We start from the raw sequence: 17,452 nt of genomic DNA on the forward strand, positions 1-17,452 counted from the left end.
GATGGTGCAATGAGCAAGGGACTCACATCTGAGTATACCCTTCCACGCTTATGGTAGACAAAATGATTCAGAAAAGGGGGTGGTGATGAACAGAGTGTCTGAATTAAGCTGACCACTCTTACCCAGTCCAAAGATCAGGGCTTGATCCATCACCGTTTTTTAGCTCACTGCACCATCCCAGCTCAGAACCTGGCTACATGCAAATTAGTCTGTTCCTGTCCCACTGCATGATGGGAACAGGACAAAACAAACTACCAAGCCAATTCTTATACTGGGAAGGAAAAAAGCTTCCGGGGACCGGTTTCTGGCATTTCAGCCGTCGTCGGCCCGGCTTGCTTGAATCCTGATGGTGCAATGAGCAAGGGACGCACATCTGAGTATACCCTTCCACGCTTATGGTGGACAAAATGATTCAGAAAAGGGGGTGGTGATGAACAGAGTGTCTGAATTAAGCAGACCACTCTTACCCAGTCCAAAGATCAGGGCTTGATCCATCACCGTTTTTTAGCTCACTGCACCATCCCAGCTCAGAACCTGGCTACATGCAAATTAGTCTGTTCCTGTCCCAGTGCATGATGGGAACAGGACAAACCAAACTACCAAGCCAATTCTTATACTGGGAAGGAAACAAGCTTCCGGGGACCGGTTTCTGGCATTTCAGCCGTCGTCGGCCCGGCTTGCTTAAATCCTGATGGTGCAATGAGCAAGGGACTCACATCTGAGTATACCCTTCCACGCTTATGGTGGACAAAATGATTCAGAAAAGGGGGTGGTGATGAACAGAGTGTCTGAATTAAGCAGACCACTCTTACCCAGTCCAAAGATCAGGGCTTGATCCATCACCGTTTTTTAGCTCACTGCACCATCCCAGCTCAGAACCTGGCTACATGCAAATTAGTCTGTTCCTGTCCCAGTGCATGATGGGAACAGGACAAACCAAACTACCAAGCCAATTCTTATCCTGGGAAGGAAAAAAGCTTCCGGGGACCGGTTTCTGGCATTTCAGCCGTCGTCGGCCCGGCTTGCTTGAATCCTGATGGTGCAATGAGCAAGGGACTCACATCTGAGTATACCCTTCCACGCTTATGGTGGACAAAATGATTCAGAAAAGGGGGTGGTGATGAACAGAGTGTCTGAATTAAGCAGACCACTCTTACCCAGTCCAAAGATCAGGGCTTGATCCATCACCGTTTTTTAGCTCACTGCACCATCCCAGCTCAGAACCTGGCTACATGCAAATTAGTCTGTTCCTGTCCCAGTGCATGATGGGAACAGGACAAACCAAACTACCAAGCCAATTCTTATACTGGGAAGGAAACAAGTTTCCGGGGACCGGTTTCTGGCATTTCAGCCGTCGTCGGCCCGGCTTGCTTGAATCCTGATGGTGCAATGAGCAAGGGACTCACATCTGAGTATACCCTTCCACGCTTATGGTGGACAAAATGATTCAGAAAAGGGGGTGGTGATGAACAGAGTGTCTGAATTAAGCAGACCACTCTTACCCAGTCCAAAGATCAGGGCTTGATCCATCACCGTTTTTTAGCTCACTGCACCATCCCAGCTCAGAACCTGGCTACATGCAAATTAGTCTGTTCCTGTCCCAGTGCATGATGGGAACAGGACAAACCAAACTACCAAGCCAATTCTTATACTGGGAAGGAAACAAGCTTCCGGGGACCGGTTTCTGGCATTTCAGCCATCGTCGGTCCGGCTTGCTTGAATCCTGATGGTGCAATGAGCAAGGGACTCACATCTGAGTATACCCTTCCACGCTTATTGTGGACAAAATGATTCAGAAAAGGGGGTGGTGATGAACAGAGTGTCTGTATTAAGCAGACCACTCTTACCCAGTCCAAAGATCAGGGCTTGATCCATCACCGTTTTTTAGCTCACTGCACCATCCCAGCTCAGAACCTGGCTACATGCAAATTAGTCTGTTCCTGTCCCAGTGCATGATGGGAACAGGACAAACAAAACTACCAAGCCAATTCTTATACTGGGAAGGAAACAAGCTTCCGGGGACCGGTTTCTGGCATTTCAGCCGTCGTCGGCCCGGCTTGCTTGAATCCTGATGGTGCAATGAGCAAGGGACTCACATCTGAGTATACCCTTCCACGCTTCTGGTAGACAAAATGATTCAGAAAAGGGGGTGGTGATGAACAGAGTGTCTGAATTAAGCTGACCACTCTTACCCAGTCCAAAGATCAGGGCTTGATCCATCACCGTTTTTTAGCTCACTGCACCATCCCAGCTCAGAACCTGGCTACATGCAAATTAGTCTGTTCCTGTCCCACTGCATGATGGGAACAGGACAAACCAAACTACCAAGCCAATTCTTATACTGGGAAGGAAACAAGCTTCCGGGGACCGGTTTCTGGCATTTCAGCCGTCGTCGGCCCGGCTTGCTTGAATCCTGATGGTGCAATGAGCAAGGGACGCACATCTGAGTATACCCTTCCACGCTTATGGTGGACAAAATGATTCAGAAAAGGGGGTGGTGATGAACAGAGTGTCTGAATTAAGCAGACCACTCTTACCCAGTCCAAAGATCAGGGCTTGATCCATCACCGTTTTTTAGCTCACTGCACCATCCCAGCTCAGAACCTGGCTACATGCAAATTAGTCTGTTCCTGTCCCAGTGCATGATGGGAACAGGACAAACAAAACTACCAAGCCAATTCTTATACTGGGAAGGAAACAAGCTTCCGGGGACCGGTTTCTGGCATTTCAGCCGTCGTCGGCCCGGCTTGCTTGAATCCTGATGGTGCAATGAGCAAGGGACTCACATCTGAGTATACCCTTCCACGCTTATGGTAGACAAAATGATTCAGAAAAGGGGGTGGTGATGAACAGAGTGTCTGAATTAAGCTGACCACTCTTACCCAGTCCAAAGATCAGGGCTTGATCCATCACCGTTTTTTAGCTCACTGCACCATCCCAGCTCAGAACCTGGCTACATGCAAATTAGTCTGTTCCTGTCCCACTGCATGATGGGAACAGGACAAACCAAACTACCAAGCCAATTCTTATACTGGGAAGGAAACAAGCTTCCGGGGACCGGTTTCTGGCATTTCAGCCGTCGTCGGCCCGGCTTGCTTGAATCCTGATGGTGCAATGAGCAAGGGACGCACATCTGAGTATACCCTTCCACGCTTATGGTGGACAAAATGATTCAGAAAAGGGGGTGGTGATGAACAGAGTGTCTGAATTAAGCAGACCACTCTTACCCAGTCCAAAGATCAGGGCTTGATCCATCACCGTTTTTTAGCTCACTGCACCATCCCAGCTCAGAACCTGGCTACATGCAAATTAGTCTGTTCCTGTCCCAGTGCATGATGGGAACAGGACAAACCAAACTACCAAGCCAATTCTTATACTGGGAAGGAAACAAGCTTCCGGGGACCGGTTTCTGGCATTTCAGCCGTCGTCGGCCCGGCTTGCTTAAATCCTGATGGTGCAATGAGCAAGGGACTCACATCTGAGTATACCCTTCCACGCTTATGGTGGACAAAATGATTCAGAAAAGGGGGTGGTGATGAACAGAGTGTCTGAATTAAGCAGACCACTCTTACCCAGTCCAAAGATCAGGGCTTGATCCATCACCGTTTTTTAGCTCACTGCACCATCCCAGCTCAGAACCTGGCTACATGCAAATTAGTCTGTTCCTGTCCCAGTGCATGATGGGAACAGGACAAACCAAACTACCAAGCCAATTCTTATCCTGGGAAGGAAAAAAGCTTCCGGGGACCGGTTTCTGGCATTTCAGCCGTCGTCGGCCCGGCTTGCTTGAATCCTGATGGTGCAATGAGCAAGGGACTCACATCTGAGTATACCCTTCCACGCTTATGGTGGACAAAATGATTCAGAAAAGGGGGTGGTGATGAACAGAGTGTCTGAATTAAGCAGACCACTCTTACCCAGTCCAAAGATCAGGGCTTGATCCATCACCGTTTTTTAGCTCACTGCACCATCCCAGCTCAGAACCTGGCTACATGCAAATTAGTCTGTTCCTGTCCCAGTGCATGATGGGAACAGGACAAACCAAACTACCAAGCCAATTCTTATACTGGGAAGGAAACAAGTTTCCGGGGACCGGTTTCTGGCATTTCAGCCGTCGTCGGCCCGGCTTGCTTGAATCCTGATGGTGCAATGAGCAAGGGACTCACATCTGAGTATACCCTTCCACGCTTATGGTGGACAAAATGATTCAGAAAAGGGGGTGGTGATGAACAGAGTGTCTGAATTAAGCAGACCACTCTTACCCAGTCCAAAGATCAGGGCTTGATCCATCACCGTTTTTTAGCTCACTGCACCATCCCAGCTCAGAACCTGGCTACATGCAATTTAGTCTGTTCCTGTCCCAGTGCATGATGGGAACAGGACAAACCAAACTACCAAGCCAATTCTTATACTGGGAAGGAAACAAGCTTCCGGGGACCGGTTTCTGGCATTTCAGCCGTCGTCGGCCCGGCTTGCTTGAATCCTGATGGTGCAATGAGCAAGGGACGCACATCTGAGTATACCCTTCCACGCTTATGGTGGACAAAATGATTCAGAAAAGGGGGTGGTGATGAACAGAGTGTCTGAATTAAGCAGACCACTCTTACCCAGTCCAAAGATCAGGGCTTGATCCATCACCGTTTTTTAGCTCACTGCACCATCCCAGCTCAGAACCTGGCTACATGCAAATTAGTCTGTTCCTGTCCCAGTGCATGATGGGAACAGGACAAACCAAACTACCAAGCCAATTCTTATACTGGGAAGGAAACAAGCTTCCGGGGACCGGTTTCTGGCATTTCAGCCGTCGTCGGCCCGGCTTGCTTAAATCCTGATGGTGCAATGAGCAAGGGACTCACATCTGAGTATACCCTTCCACGCTTATGGTGGACAAAATGATTCAGAAAAGGGGGTGGTGATGAACAGAGTGTCTGAATTAAGCAGACCACTCTTACCCAGTCCAAAGATCAGGGCTTGATCCATCACCGTTTTTTAGCTCACTGCACCATCCCAGCTCAGAACCTGGCTACATGCAAATTAGTCTGTTCCTGTCCTAGTGCATGATGGGAACAGGACAAACCAAACTACCAAGCCAATTCTTATACTGGGAAGGAAACAAGCTTCCGGGGACCGGTTTCTGGTATTTCAGCCGTCGTCGGCCCGGCTTGCTTGAATCCTGATGGTGCAATGAGCAAGGGACTCACATCTGAGTATACCCTTCCACGCTTATGGTAGACAAAATGATTCAGAAAAGGGGGTGGTGATGAACAGAGTGTCTGAATTAAGCTGACCACTCTTACCCAGTCCAAAGATCAGGGCTTGATCCATCACCGTTTTTTAGCTCACTGCACCATCCCAGCTCAGAACCTGGCTACATGCAAATTAGTCTGTTCCTGTCCCACTGCATGATGGGAACAGGACAAAACAAACTACCAAGCCAATTCTTATACTGGGAAGGAAAAAAGCTTCCGGGGACCGGTTTCTGGCATTTCAGCCGTCGTCGGCCCGGCTTGCTTGAATCCTGATGGTGCAATGAGCAAGGGACGCACATCTGAGTATACCCTTCCACGCTTATGGTGGACAAAATGATTCAGAAAAGGGGGTGGTGATGAACAGAGTGTCTGAATTAAGCAGACCACTCTTACCCAGTCCAAAGATCAGGGCTTGATCCATCACCGTTTTTTAGCTCACTGCACCATCCCAGCTCAGAACCTGGCTACATGCAAATTAGTCTGTTCCTGTCCCAGTGCATGATGGGAACAGGACAAACCAAACTACCAAGCCAATTCTTATACTGGGAAGGAAACAAGCTTCCGGGGACCGGTTTCTGGCATTTCAGCCGTCGTCGGCCCGGCTTGCTTAAATCCTGATGGTGCAATGAGCAAGGGACTCACATCTGAGTATACCCTTCCACGCTTATGGTGGACAAAATGATTCAGAAAAGGGGGTGGTGATGAACAGAGTGTCTGAATTAAGCAGACCACTCTTACCCAGTCCAAAGATCAGGGCTTGATCCATCACCGTTTTTTAGCTCACTGCACCATCCCAGCTCAGAACCTGGCTACATGCAAATTAGTCTGTTCCTGTCCCAGTGCATGATGGGAACAGGACAAACCAAACTACCAAGCCAATTCTTATCCTGGGAAGGAAAAAAGCTTCCGGGGACCGGTTTCTGGCATTTCAGCCGTCGTCGGCCCGGCTTGCTTGAATCCTGATGGTGCAATGAGCAAGGGACTCACATCTGAGTATACCCTTCCACGCTTATGGTGGACAAAATGATTCAGAAAAGGGGGTGGTGATGAACAGAGTGTCTGAATTAAGCAGACCACTCTTACCCAGTCCAAAGATCAGGGCTTGATCCATCACCGTTTTTTAGCTCACTGCACCATCCCAGCTCAGAACCTGGCTACATGCAAATTAGTCTGTTCCTGTCCCAGTGCATGATGGGAACAGGACAAACCAAACTACCAAGCCAATTCTTATACTGGGAAGGAAACAAGTTTCCGGGGACCGGTTTCTGGCATTTCAGCCGTCGTCGGCCCGGCTTGCTTGAATCCTGATGGTGCAATGAGCAAGGGACTCACATCTGAGTATACCCTTCCACGCTTATGGTGGACAAAATGATTCAGAAAAGGGGGTGGTGATGAACAGAGTGTCTGAATTAAGCAGACCACTCTTACCCAGTCCAAAGATCAGGGCTTGATCCATCACCGTTTTTTAGCTCACTGCACCATCCCAGCTCAGAACCTGGCTACATGCAAATTAGTCTGTTCCTGTCCCAGTGCATGATGGGAACAGGACAAACCAAACTACCAAGCCAATTCTTATACTGGGAAGGAAACAAGCTTCCGGGGACCGGTTTCTGGCATTTCAGCCATCGTCGGTCCGGCTTGCTTGAATCCTGATGGTGCAATGAGCAAGGGACTCACATCTGAGTATACCCTTCCACGCTTATTGTGGACAAAATGATTCAGAAAAGGGGGTGGTGATGAACAGAGTGTCTGTATTAAGCAGACCACTCTTACCCAGTCCAAAGATCAGGGCTTGATCCATCACCGTTTTTTAGCTCACTGCACCATCCCAGCTCAGAACCTGGCTACATGCAAATTAGTCTGTTCCTGTCCCAGTGCATGATGGGAACAGGACAAACAAAACTACCAAGCCAATTCTTATACTGGGAAGGAAACAAGCTTCCGGGGACCGGTTTCTGGCATTTCAGCCGTCGTCGGCCCGGCTTGCTTGAATCCTGATGGTGCAATGAGCAAGGGACTCACATCTGAGTATACCCTTCCACGCTTCTGGTAGACAAAATGATTCAGAAAAGGGGGTGGTGATGAACAGAGTGTCTGAATTAAGCTGACCACTCTTACCCAGTCCAAAGATCAGGGCTTGATCCATCACCGTTTTTTAGCTCACTGCACCATCCCAGCTCAGAACCTGGCTACATGCAAATTAGTCTGTTCCTGTCCCACTGCATGATGGGAACAGGACAAACCAAACTACCAAGCCAATTCTTATACTGGGAAGGAAACAAGCTTCCGGGGACCGGTTTCTGGCATTTCAGCCGTCGTCGGCCCGGCTTGCTTGAATCCTGATGGTGCAATGAGCAAGGGACGCACATCTGAGTATACCCTTCCACGCTTATGGTGGACAAAATGATTCAGAAAAGGGGGTGGTGATGAACAGAGTGTCTGAATTAAGCAGACCACTCTTACCCAGTCCAAAGATCAGGGCTTGATCCATCACCGTTTTTTAGCTCACTGCACCATCCCAGCTCAGAACCTGGCTACATGCAAATTAGTCTGTTCCTGTCCCAGTGCATGATGGGAACAGGACAAACCAAACTACCAAGCCAATTCTTATACTGGGAAGGAAACAAGCTTCCGGGGACCGGTTTCTGGCATTTCAGCCGTCGTCGGCCCGGCTTGCTTGAATCCTGATGGTGCAATGAGCAAGGGACTCACATCTGAGTATACCGTTCCACGCTTATGGTGGACAAAATGATTCAGAAAAGGGGGTGGTGATGAACAGAGTGCCTGAATTAAGCAGACCACTCTTACCCAGTCCAAAGATCAGGGCTTGATCCATCACCGTTTTTTAGCTCACTGCACCATCCCAGCTCAGAACCTGGCTACATGCAAATTAGTCTGTTCCTGTCCCAGTGCATGATGGGAACAGGACAAACCAAACTACCAAGCCAATTCTTATACTGGGAAGGAAACAAGCTTCCGGGGACCGGTTTCTGGCATTTCAGCCGTCGTCTGCCCGGCTTGCTTGAATCCTGATGGTGCAATGAGCAAGGGACTCACATCTGAGTATACCCTTCCACGCTTATGGTGGACAAAATGATTCAGAAAAGGGGGTGGTGATGAACAGAGTGTCTGAATTAAGCAGACCACTCTTACCCAGTCCAAAGATCAGGGCTTGATCCATCACCGTTTTTTAGCTCACTGCACCATCCCAGCTCAGAACCTGGCTACATGCAAATTAGTCTGTTCCTGTCCCAGTGCATGATGGGAACAGGACAAACCAAACTACCAAGCCAATTCTTATACTGGGAAGGAAACAAGCTTCCGGGGACCGGTTTCTGGCATTTCAGCCGTCGTCGGCCCGGCTTGCTTGAATCCTGATGGTGCAATGAGCAAGGGACTCACATCTGAGTATACCCTTCCACGCTTATGGTGGACAAAATGATTCAGAAAAGGGGGTGGTGATGAACAGAGTGTCTGAATTAAGCAGACCACTCTTACCCAGTCCAAAGATCAGGGCTTGATCCATCACCGTTTTTTAGCTCACTGCACCATCCCAGCTCAGAACCTGGCTACATGCAAATTAGTCTGTTCCTGTCCCAGTGCATGATGGGAACAGGACAAACCAAACTACCAAGCCAATTCTTATACTGGGAAGGAAACAAGCTTCCGGGGACCGGTTTCTGGCATTTCAGCCGTCGTCGGCCCGGCTTGCTTGAATCCTGATGGTGCAATGAGCAAGGGACTCACATCTGAGTATACCCTTCCACGCTTATGGTGGACAAAATGATTCAGAAAAGGGGGTGGTGATGAACAGAGTGTCTGAATTAAGCAGACCACTCTTACCCAGTCCAAAGATCAGGGCTTGATCCATCACCGTTTTTTAGCTTACTGCACCATCCCAGCTCAGAACCTGGCTACATGCAAATTAGTCTGTTCCTGTCCCAGTGCATGATGGGAACAGGACAAACCAAACTACCAAGCCAATTCTTATACTGGGAAGGAAACAAGCTTCCGGGGACCGGTTTCTGGCATTTCAGCCGTCGTCGGCCCGGCTTGCTTGTATCCTGATGGTGCAATGAGCAAGGCACTCACATCTGAGTATACCCTTCCACGCTTATGGTGGACAAAATGATTCAGAAAAGGGGGTGGTGATGAACAGAGTGTCTGAATTAAGCAGACCACTCTTACCCAGTCCAAAGATCAGGGCTTGATCCATCACCGTTTTTTAGCTCACTGCACCATCCCAGCTCAGAACCTGGCTACATGCAAATTAGTCTGTTCCTGTCCCAGTGCATGATGGGAACAGGACAAACCAAACTACCAAGCTAATTCTTATACTGGGAAGGAAACAAGCTTCCGGGGACCGGTTTCTGGCATTTCAGCCGTCGTCGGCCCGGCTTGCTTGAATCCTTATGGTGCAATGAGCAAGAGACTCACATCTGAGTATACCCTTCCACGCTTATGGTGGACAAAATGATTCAGAAAAGGGGGTGGTGATGAACAGAGTGTCTGAATTAAGCAGACCACTCTTACCCAGTCCAAAGATCAGGGCTTGATCCATCACCGTTTTTTAGCTCACTGCACCATCCCAGCTCAGAACCTGGCTACATGCAAATTAGTCTGTTCCTGTCCCACTGCATGATGGGAACAGGACAAACCAAACTACCAAGCCAATTCTTATACTGGGAAGGAAACAAGCTTCCGGGGACCGGTTTCTGGCATTTCAGCCGTCGTCTGCCCGGCTTGCTTGAATCCTGATGGTGCAATGAGCAAGGGACTCACATCTGAGTATACCCTTCCACGCTTATGGTGGACAAAATGATTCAGAAAAGGGGGTGGTGATGAACAGAGTGTCTGAATTAAGCAGACCACTCTTACCCAGTCCAAAGATCAGGGCTTGATCCATCACCGTTTTTTAGCTCACTGCACCATCCCAGCTCAGAACCTGGCTACATGCAAATTAGTCTGTTCCTGTCCCAGTGCATGATGGGAACAGGACAAACCAAACTACCAAGCCAATTCTTATACTGGGAAGGAAACAAGCTTCCGGGGACCGGTTTCTGGCATTTCAGCCGTCGTCGGCCCGGCTTGCTTGAATCCTGATGGTGCAATGAGCAAGGGACTCACATCTGAGTATACCCTTCCACGCTTATGGTGGACAAAATGATTCAGAAAAGGGGGTGGTGATGAACAGAGTGTCTGAATTAAGCAGACCACTCTTACCCAGTCCAAAGATCAGGGCTTGATCCATCACCGTTTTTTAGCTCACTGCACCATCCCAGCTCAGAACCTGGCTACATGCAAATTAGTCTGTTCCTGTCCCAGTGCATGATGGGAACAGGACAAACCAAACTACCAAGCCAATTCTTATACTGGGAAGGAAACAAGCTTCCGGGGACCGGTTTCTGGCATTTCAGCCGTCGTCGGCCCGGCTTGCTTGAATCCTGATGGTGCAATGAGCAAGGGACTCACATCTGAGTATACCCTTCCACGCTTATGGTGGACAAAATGATTCAGAAAAGGGGGTGGTGATGAACAGAGTGTCTGAATTAAGCAGACCACTCTTACCCAGTCCAAAGATCAGGGCTTGATCCATCACCGTTTTTTAGCTTACTGCACCATCCCAGCTCAGAACCTGGCTACATGCAAATTAGTCTGTTCCTGTCCCAGTGCATGATGGGAACAGGACAAACCAAACTACCAAGCCAATTCTTATACTGGGAAGGAAACAAGCTTCCGGGGACCGGTTTCTGGCATTTCAGCCGTCGTCGGCCCGGCTTGCTTGTATCCTGATGGTGCAATGAGCAAGGCACTCACATCTGAGTATACCCTTCCACGCTTATGGTGGACAAAATGATTCAGAAAAGGGGGTGGTGATGAACAGAGTGTCTGAATTAAGCAGACCACTCTTACCCAGTCCAAAGATCAGGGCTTGATCCATCACCGTTTTTTAGCTCACTGCACCATCCCAGCTCAGAACCTGGCTACATGCAAATTAGTCTGTTCCTGTCCCAGTGCATGATGGGAACAGGACAAACCAAACTACCAAGCTAATTCTTATACTGGGAAGGAAACAAGCTTCCGGGGACCGGTTTCTGGCATTTCAGCCGTCGTCGGCCCGGCTTGCTTGAATCCTTATGGTGCAATGAGCAAGAGACTCACATCTGAGTATACCCTTCCACGCTTATGGTGGACAAAATGATTCAGAAAAGGGGGTGGTGATGAACAGAGTGTCTGAATTAAGCAGACCACTCTTACCCAGTCCAAAGATCAGGGCTTGATCCATCACCGTTTTTTAGCTCACTGCACCATCCCAGCTCAGAACCTGGCTACATGCAAATTAGTCTGTTCCTGTCCCACTGCATGATGGGAACAGGACAAACCAAACTACCAAGCCAATTCTTATACTGGGAAGGAAACAAGCTTCCGGGGACCGGTTTCTGGCATTTCAGCCGTCGTCGGCCCGGCTTGCTTGAATCCTGATGGTGCAATGAGCAAGGGACGCACATCTGAGTATACCCTTCCACGCTTATGGTGGACAAAATGATTCAGAAAAGGGGGTGGTGATGAACAGAGTGTCTGAATTAAGCAGACCACTCTTACCCAGTCCAAAGATCAGGGCTTGATCCATCACCGTTTTTTAGCTCACTGCACCATCCCAGCTCAGAACCTGGCTACATGCAAATTAGTCTGTTCCTGTCCCAGTGCATGATGGGAACAGGACAAACCAAACTACCAAGCCAATTCTTATACTGGGAAGGAAACAAGCTTCCGGGGACCGGTTTCTGGCATTTCAGCCGTCGTCGGCCCGGCTTGCTTAAATCCTGATGGTGCAATGAGCAAGGGACTCACATCTGAGTATACCCTTCCACGCTTATGGTGGACAAAATGATTCAGAAAAGGGGGTGGTGATGAACAGAGTGTCTGAATTAAGCAGACCACTCTTACCCAGTCCAAAGATCAGGGCTTGATCCATCACCGTTTTTTAGCTCACTGCACCATCCCAGCTCAGAACCTGGCTACATGCAAATTAGTCTGTTCCTGTCCTAGTGCATGATGGGAACAGGACAAACCAAACTACCAAGCCAATTCTTATACTGGGAAGGAAACAAGCTTCCGGGGACCGGTTTCTGGCATTTCAGCCGTCGTCGGCCCGGCTTGCTTGAATCCTGATGGTGCAATGAGCAAGGGACGCACATCTGAGTATACCCTTCCACGCTTATGGTGGACAAAATGATTCAGAAAAGGGGGTGGTGATGAACAGAGTGTCTGAATTAAGCAGACCACTCTTACCCAGTCCAAAGATCAGGGCTTGATCCATCACCGTTTTTTAGCTCACTGCACCATCCCAGCTCAGAACCTGGCTACATGCAAATTAGTCTGTTCCTGTCCCAGTGCATGATGGGAACAGGACAAACCAAACTACCAAGCCAATTCTTATCCTGGGAAGGAAAAAAGCTTCCGGGGACCGGTTTCTGGCATTTCAGCCGTCGTCGGCCCGGCTTGCTTGAATCCTGATGGTGCAATGAGCAAGGGACTCACATCTGAGTATACCCTTCCACGCTTATGGTGGACAAAATGATTCAGAAAAGGGGGTGGTGATGAACAGAGTGTCTGAATTAAGCAGACCACTCTTACCCAGTCCAAAGATCAGGGCTTGATCCATCACCGTTTTTTAGCTCACTGCACCATCCCAGCTCAGAACCTGGCTACATGCAAATTAGTCTGTTCCTGTCCCAGTGCATGATGGGAACAGGACAAACCAAACTACCAAGCCAATTCTTATACTGGGAAGGAAACAAGCTTCCGGGGACCGGTTTCTGGCATTTCAGCCGTCGTCGGCCCGGCTTGCTTGAATCCTGATGGTGCAATGAGCAAGGGACTCACATCTGAGTATACCCTTCCACGCTTATGGTGGACAAAATGATTCAGAAAAGGGGGTGGTGATGAACAGAGTGTCTGAATTAAGCAGACCACTCTTACCCAGTCCAAAGATCAGGGCTTGATCCATCACCGTTTTTTAGCTCACTGCACCATCCCAGCTCAGAACCTGGCTACATGCAAATTAGTCTGTTCCTGTCCCAGTGCATGATGGGAACAGGACAAACCAAACTACCATGCCAATTCTTATACTGGGAAGGAAACAAGCTTCCGGGGACCGGTTTCTGGCATTTCAGCCGTCGTCGGCCCGGCTTGCTTGAATCCTGATGGTGCAATGAGCAAGGGACTCACATCTGAGTATACCCTTCCACGCTTATGGTGGACAAAATGATTCAGAAAAGGGGGTGGTGATGAACAGAGTGTCTGAATTAAGCAGACCACTCTTACCCAGTCCAAAGATCAGGGCTTGATCCATCACCGTTTTTTAGCTCACTGCACCATCCCAGCTCAGAACCTGGCTACATGCAAATTAGTCTGTTCCTGTCCCAGTGCATGATGGGAACAGGACAAACCAAACTACCAAGCCAATTCTTATACTGGGAAGGAAACAAGCTTCCGGGGACCGGTTTCTGGCATTTCAGCCGTCGTCGGCCCGGCTTGCTTGAATCCTGATGGTGCAATGAGCAAGGGACTCACATCTGAGTATACCCTTCCACGCTTATGGTGGACAAAATGATTCAGAAAAGGGGGTGGTGATGAACAGAGTGTCTGAATTAAGCAGACCACTCTTACCCAGTCCAAAGATCAGGGCTTGATCCATCACCGTTTTTTAGCTTACTGCACCATCCCAGCTCAGAACCTGGCTACATGCAAATTAGTCTGTTCCTGTCCCAGTGCATGATGGGAACAGGACAAACCAAACTACCAAGCCAATTCTTATACTGGGAAGGAAACAAGCTTCCGGGGACCGGTTTCTGGCATTTCAGCCGTCGTCGGCCCGGCTTGCTTGTATCCTGATGGTGCAATGAGCAAGGCACTCACATCTGAGTATACCCTTCCACGCTTATGGTGGACAAAATGATTCAGAAAAGGGGGTGGTGATGAACAGAGTGTCTGAATTAAGCAGACCACTCTTACCCAGTCCAAAGATCAGGGCTTGATCCATCACCGTTTTTTAGCTCACTGCACCATCCCAGCTCAGAACCTGGCTACATGCAAATTAGTCTGTTCCTGTCCCAGTGCATGATGGGAACAGGACAAACCAAACTACCAAGCCAATTCTTATACTGGGAAGGAAACAAGCTTCCGGGGACCGGTTTCTGGCATTTCAGCCGTCGTCGGCCCGGCTTGCTTGAATCCTGATGGTGCAATGAGCAAGGGACTCACATCTGAGTATACCCTTCCACGCTTATGGTGGACAAAATGATTCAGAAAAGGGGGTGGTGATGAACAGAGTGTCTGAATTAAGCAGACCACTCTTACCCAGTCCAAAGATCAGGGCTTGATCCATCACCGTTTTTTAGCTCACTGCACCATCCCAGCTCAGAACCTGACTACATGCAAATTAGTCTGTTCCTGTCCCAGTGCATGATGGGAACAGGACAAACCAAACTACCAAGCCAATTCTTATACTGGGAAGGAAACAAGCTTCCGGGGACCGGTTTCTGGCATTTCAGCCGTCGTCGGCCCGGCTTGCTTGAATCTTGATGGTGCAATGAGCAAGGGACTCACATCTGAGTATACCCTTCCACGCTTATTGTGGACAAAATGATTCAGAAAAGGGGGTGGTGATGAACAGAGTGTCTGAATTAAGCAGACCACTCTTACCCAGTCCAAAGATCAGGGCTTGATCCGTCACCGTTTTTTATCTCACTGCACCATCCCAGCTCAGAACCTGGCTACATGCAAATTAGTCTGTTCCTGTCCCAGTGCATGATGGGAACAGGACAAACAAAACTACCAAGCCAATTCTTATACTGGGAAGGAAACAAGCTTCCGGGGACAAGTTTCTGGCATTTCAGCCGTCGTCGGCCCGGCTTGCTTGAATCCTGATGGTGCAATGAGCAAGGGACTCACATCTGAGTATACCCTTCCATGCTTATGGTGGACAAAATGATTCAGAAAAGGGGGTGGTGATGAACAGAGTGTCTGAATTAAGCAGACCACTCTTACCCAGTCCAAAGATCAGGGCTTGATACATCACCGTTTTTTAGCTCACTGCACCATCCCAGCTCAGAACCTGGCTACATGCAAATTAGTCTGTTCCTGTCCCAGTGCATGATGGGAACAGGACAAACCAAACTACCAAGCCAATTCTTATACTGGGAAGGAAACAAGCTTCCGGGGACCGGTTTCTGGCATTTCAGCCGTCGTCGGCCCGGCTTGCTTGAATCCTGATGGTGCAATGAGCAAGGGACTCACATCTGAGTATACCCTTCCACGCTTATGGTGGACAAAATGATTCAGAAAAGGAGCTGGTGATGAACAGAGTGTCTGAATTAAGCAGACCACTCTTACCCAGTCCAAAGATCAGGGCTTGATCCATCACCGTTTTTTAGCTCACTGCACCATCCCAGCTCAGAACCTGACTACATGCAAATTAGTCTGTTCCTGTCCCAGTGCATGATGGGAACAGGACAAACCAAACTACCAAGCCAATTCTTATACTGGGAAGGAAACAAGCTTCCGGGGACCGGTTTCTGGCATTTCAGCCGTCGTCGGCCCGGCTTGCTTGAATCCTGATGGTGCAATGAGCAAGGGACTCACATCTGAGTATACCCTTCCACGCTTATTGTGGACAAAATGATTCAGAAAAGGGGGTGGTGATGAACAGAGTGTCTGAATTAAGCAGACCACTCTTACCCAGTCCAAAGATCAGGGCTTGATCCGTCACCGTTTTTTATCTCACTGCACCATCCCAGCTCAGAACCTGGCTACATGCAAATTAGTCTGTTCCTGTCCCAGTGCATGATGGGAACAGGACAAACAAAACTACCAAGCCAATTCTTATACTGGGAAGGAAACAAGCTTCCGGGGACAAGTTTCTGGCATTTCAGCCGTCGTCGGCCCGGCTTGCTGGAATCCTGATGGTGCAATGAGCAAGGGACTCACATCTGAGTATACCCTTCCATGCTTATGGTGGACAAAATGATTCAGAAAAGGGGGTGGTGATGAACAGAGTGTCTGAATTAAGCAGACCACTCTTACCCAGTCCAAAGATCAGGGCTTGATCCATCACCGTTTTTTAGCTCACTGCACCATCCCAGCTCAGAACCTGGCTACATGCAAATTAGTCTGTTCCTGTCCCAGTGCATGATGGGAACAGGACAAACCAAACTACCAAGCCAATTCTTATACTGGGAAGGAAACAAGCTTCCGGGGACCGGTTTCTGGCATTTCAGCCGTCGTCGGCCCGGCTTGCTTGAATCCTGATGGTGCAATGAGCAAGGGACTCACATCTGAGTATACCCTTCCACGTTTATGGTGGACAAAATGATTCAGAAAAGGGGGTGGTGATGAACAGAGTGTCTGAATTAAGCAGACCACTCTTACCCAGTCCAAAGATCAGGGCTTGATCCATCACCGTTTTTTAGCTCACTGCACCATCCCAGCTCAGAACCTGGCTACATGCAAATTAGTCTGTTCCTGTCCCAGTGCATGATGGGAACAGGACAAACCAAACTACCAAGCCAATTCTTATACTGGGAAGGAAACAAGCTTCCGGGGACCGGTTTCTGGCATTTCAGCCGTCGTCGGCCCGGCTTGCTTGAATCCTGATGGTGCAATGAGCAAGGGACTCACATCTGAGTATACCCTTCCACGCTTATGGTGGACGAAATGATTCAGAAAAGGGGGTGGTGATAAACAGTGTCTGAATTAAGCAGACCACTCTTACCCAGTCCAAAGATCAGGGCTTGATCCATCACCGTTTTTTAGCTCACTGCACCATCCCAGCTCAGAACCTGGCTACATGCAAATTAGTCTGTTCCTGTCCCAGTGCATGATGGGAACAGGACAAACCAAACTACCAAGCCAATTCTTATACTGGGAAGGAAACAAGCTTCCGGGGACCGGTTTCTGGCATTTCAGCCGTCGTCGGCCCGGCTTGCTTGAATCCTGATGGTGCAATGAGCAAGGGACTCACATCTGAGTATACCCTTCCACGCTTATTGTGGACAAAATGATTCAGAAAAGGGGGTGGTGATGAACAGAGTGTCTGAATTAAGCAGACCACTCTTACCCAGTCAAAAGATCAGGGCTTGATCCATCACCGTTTTTTATCTCACTGCACCATCCCAGCTCAGAACCTGGCTACATGCAAA

This window comes from Lissotriton helveticus, chromosome 11, assembly GCF_964261635.1.
Source record: "Lissotriton helveticus chromosome 11, aLisHel1.1, whole genome shotgun sequence".
NCBI classification, from domain to species: domain Eukaryota; kingdom Metazoa; phylum Chordata; class Amphibia; order Caudata; family Salamandridae; genus Lissotriton; species Lissotriton helveticus.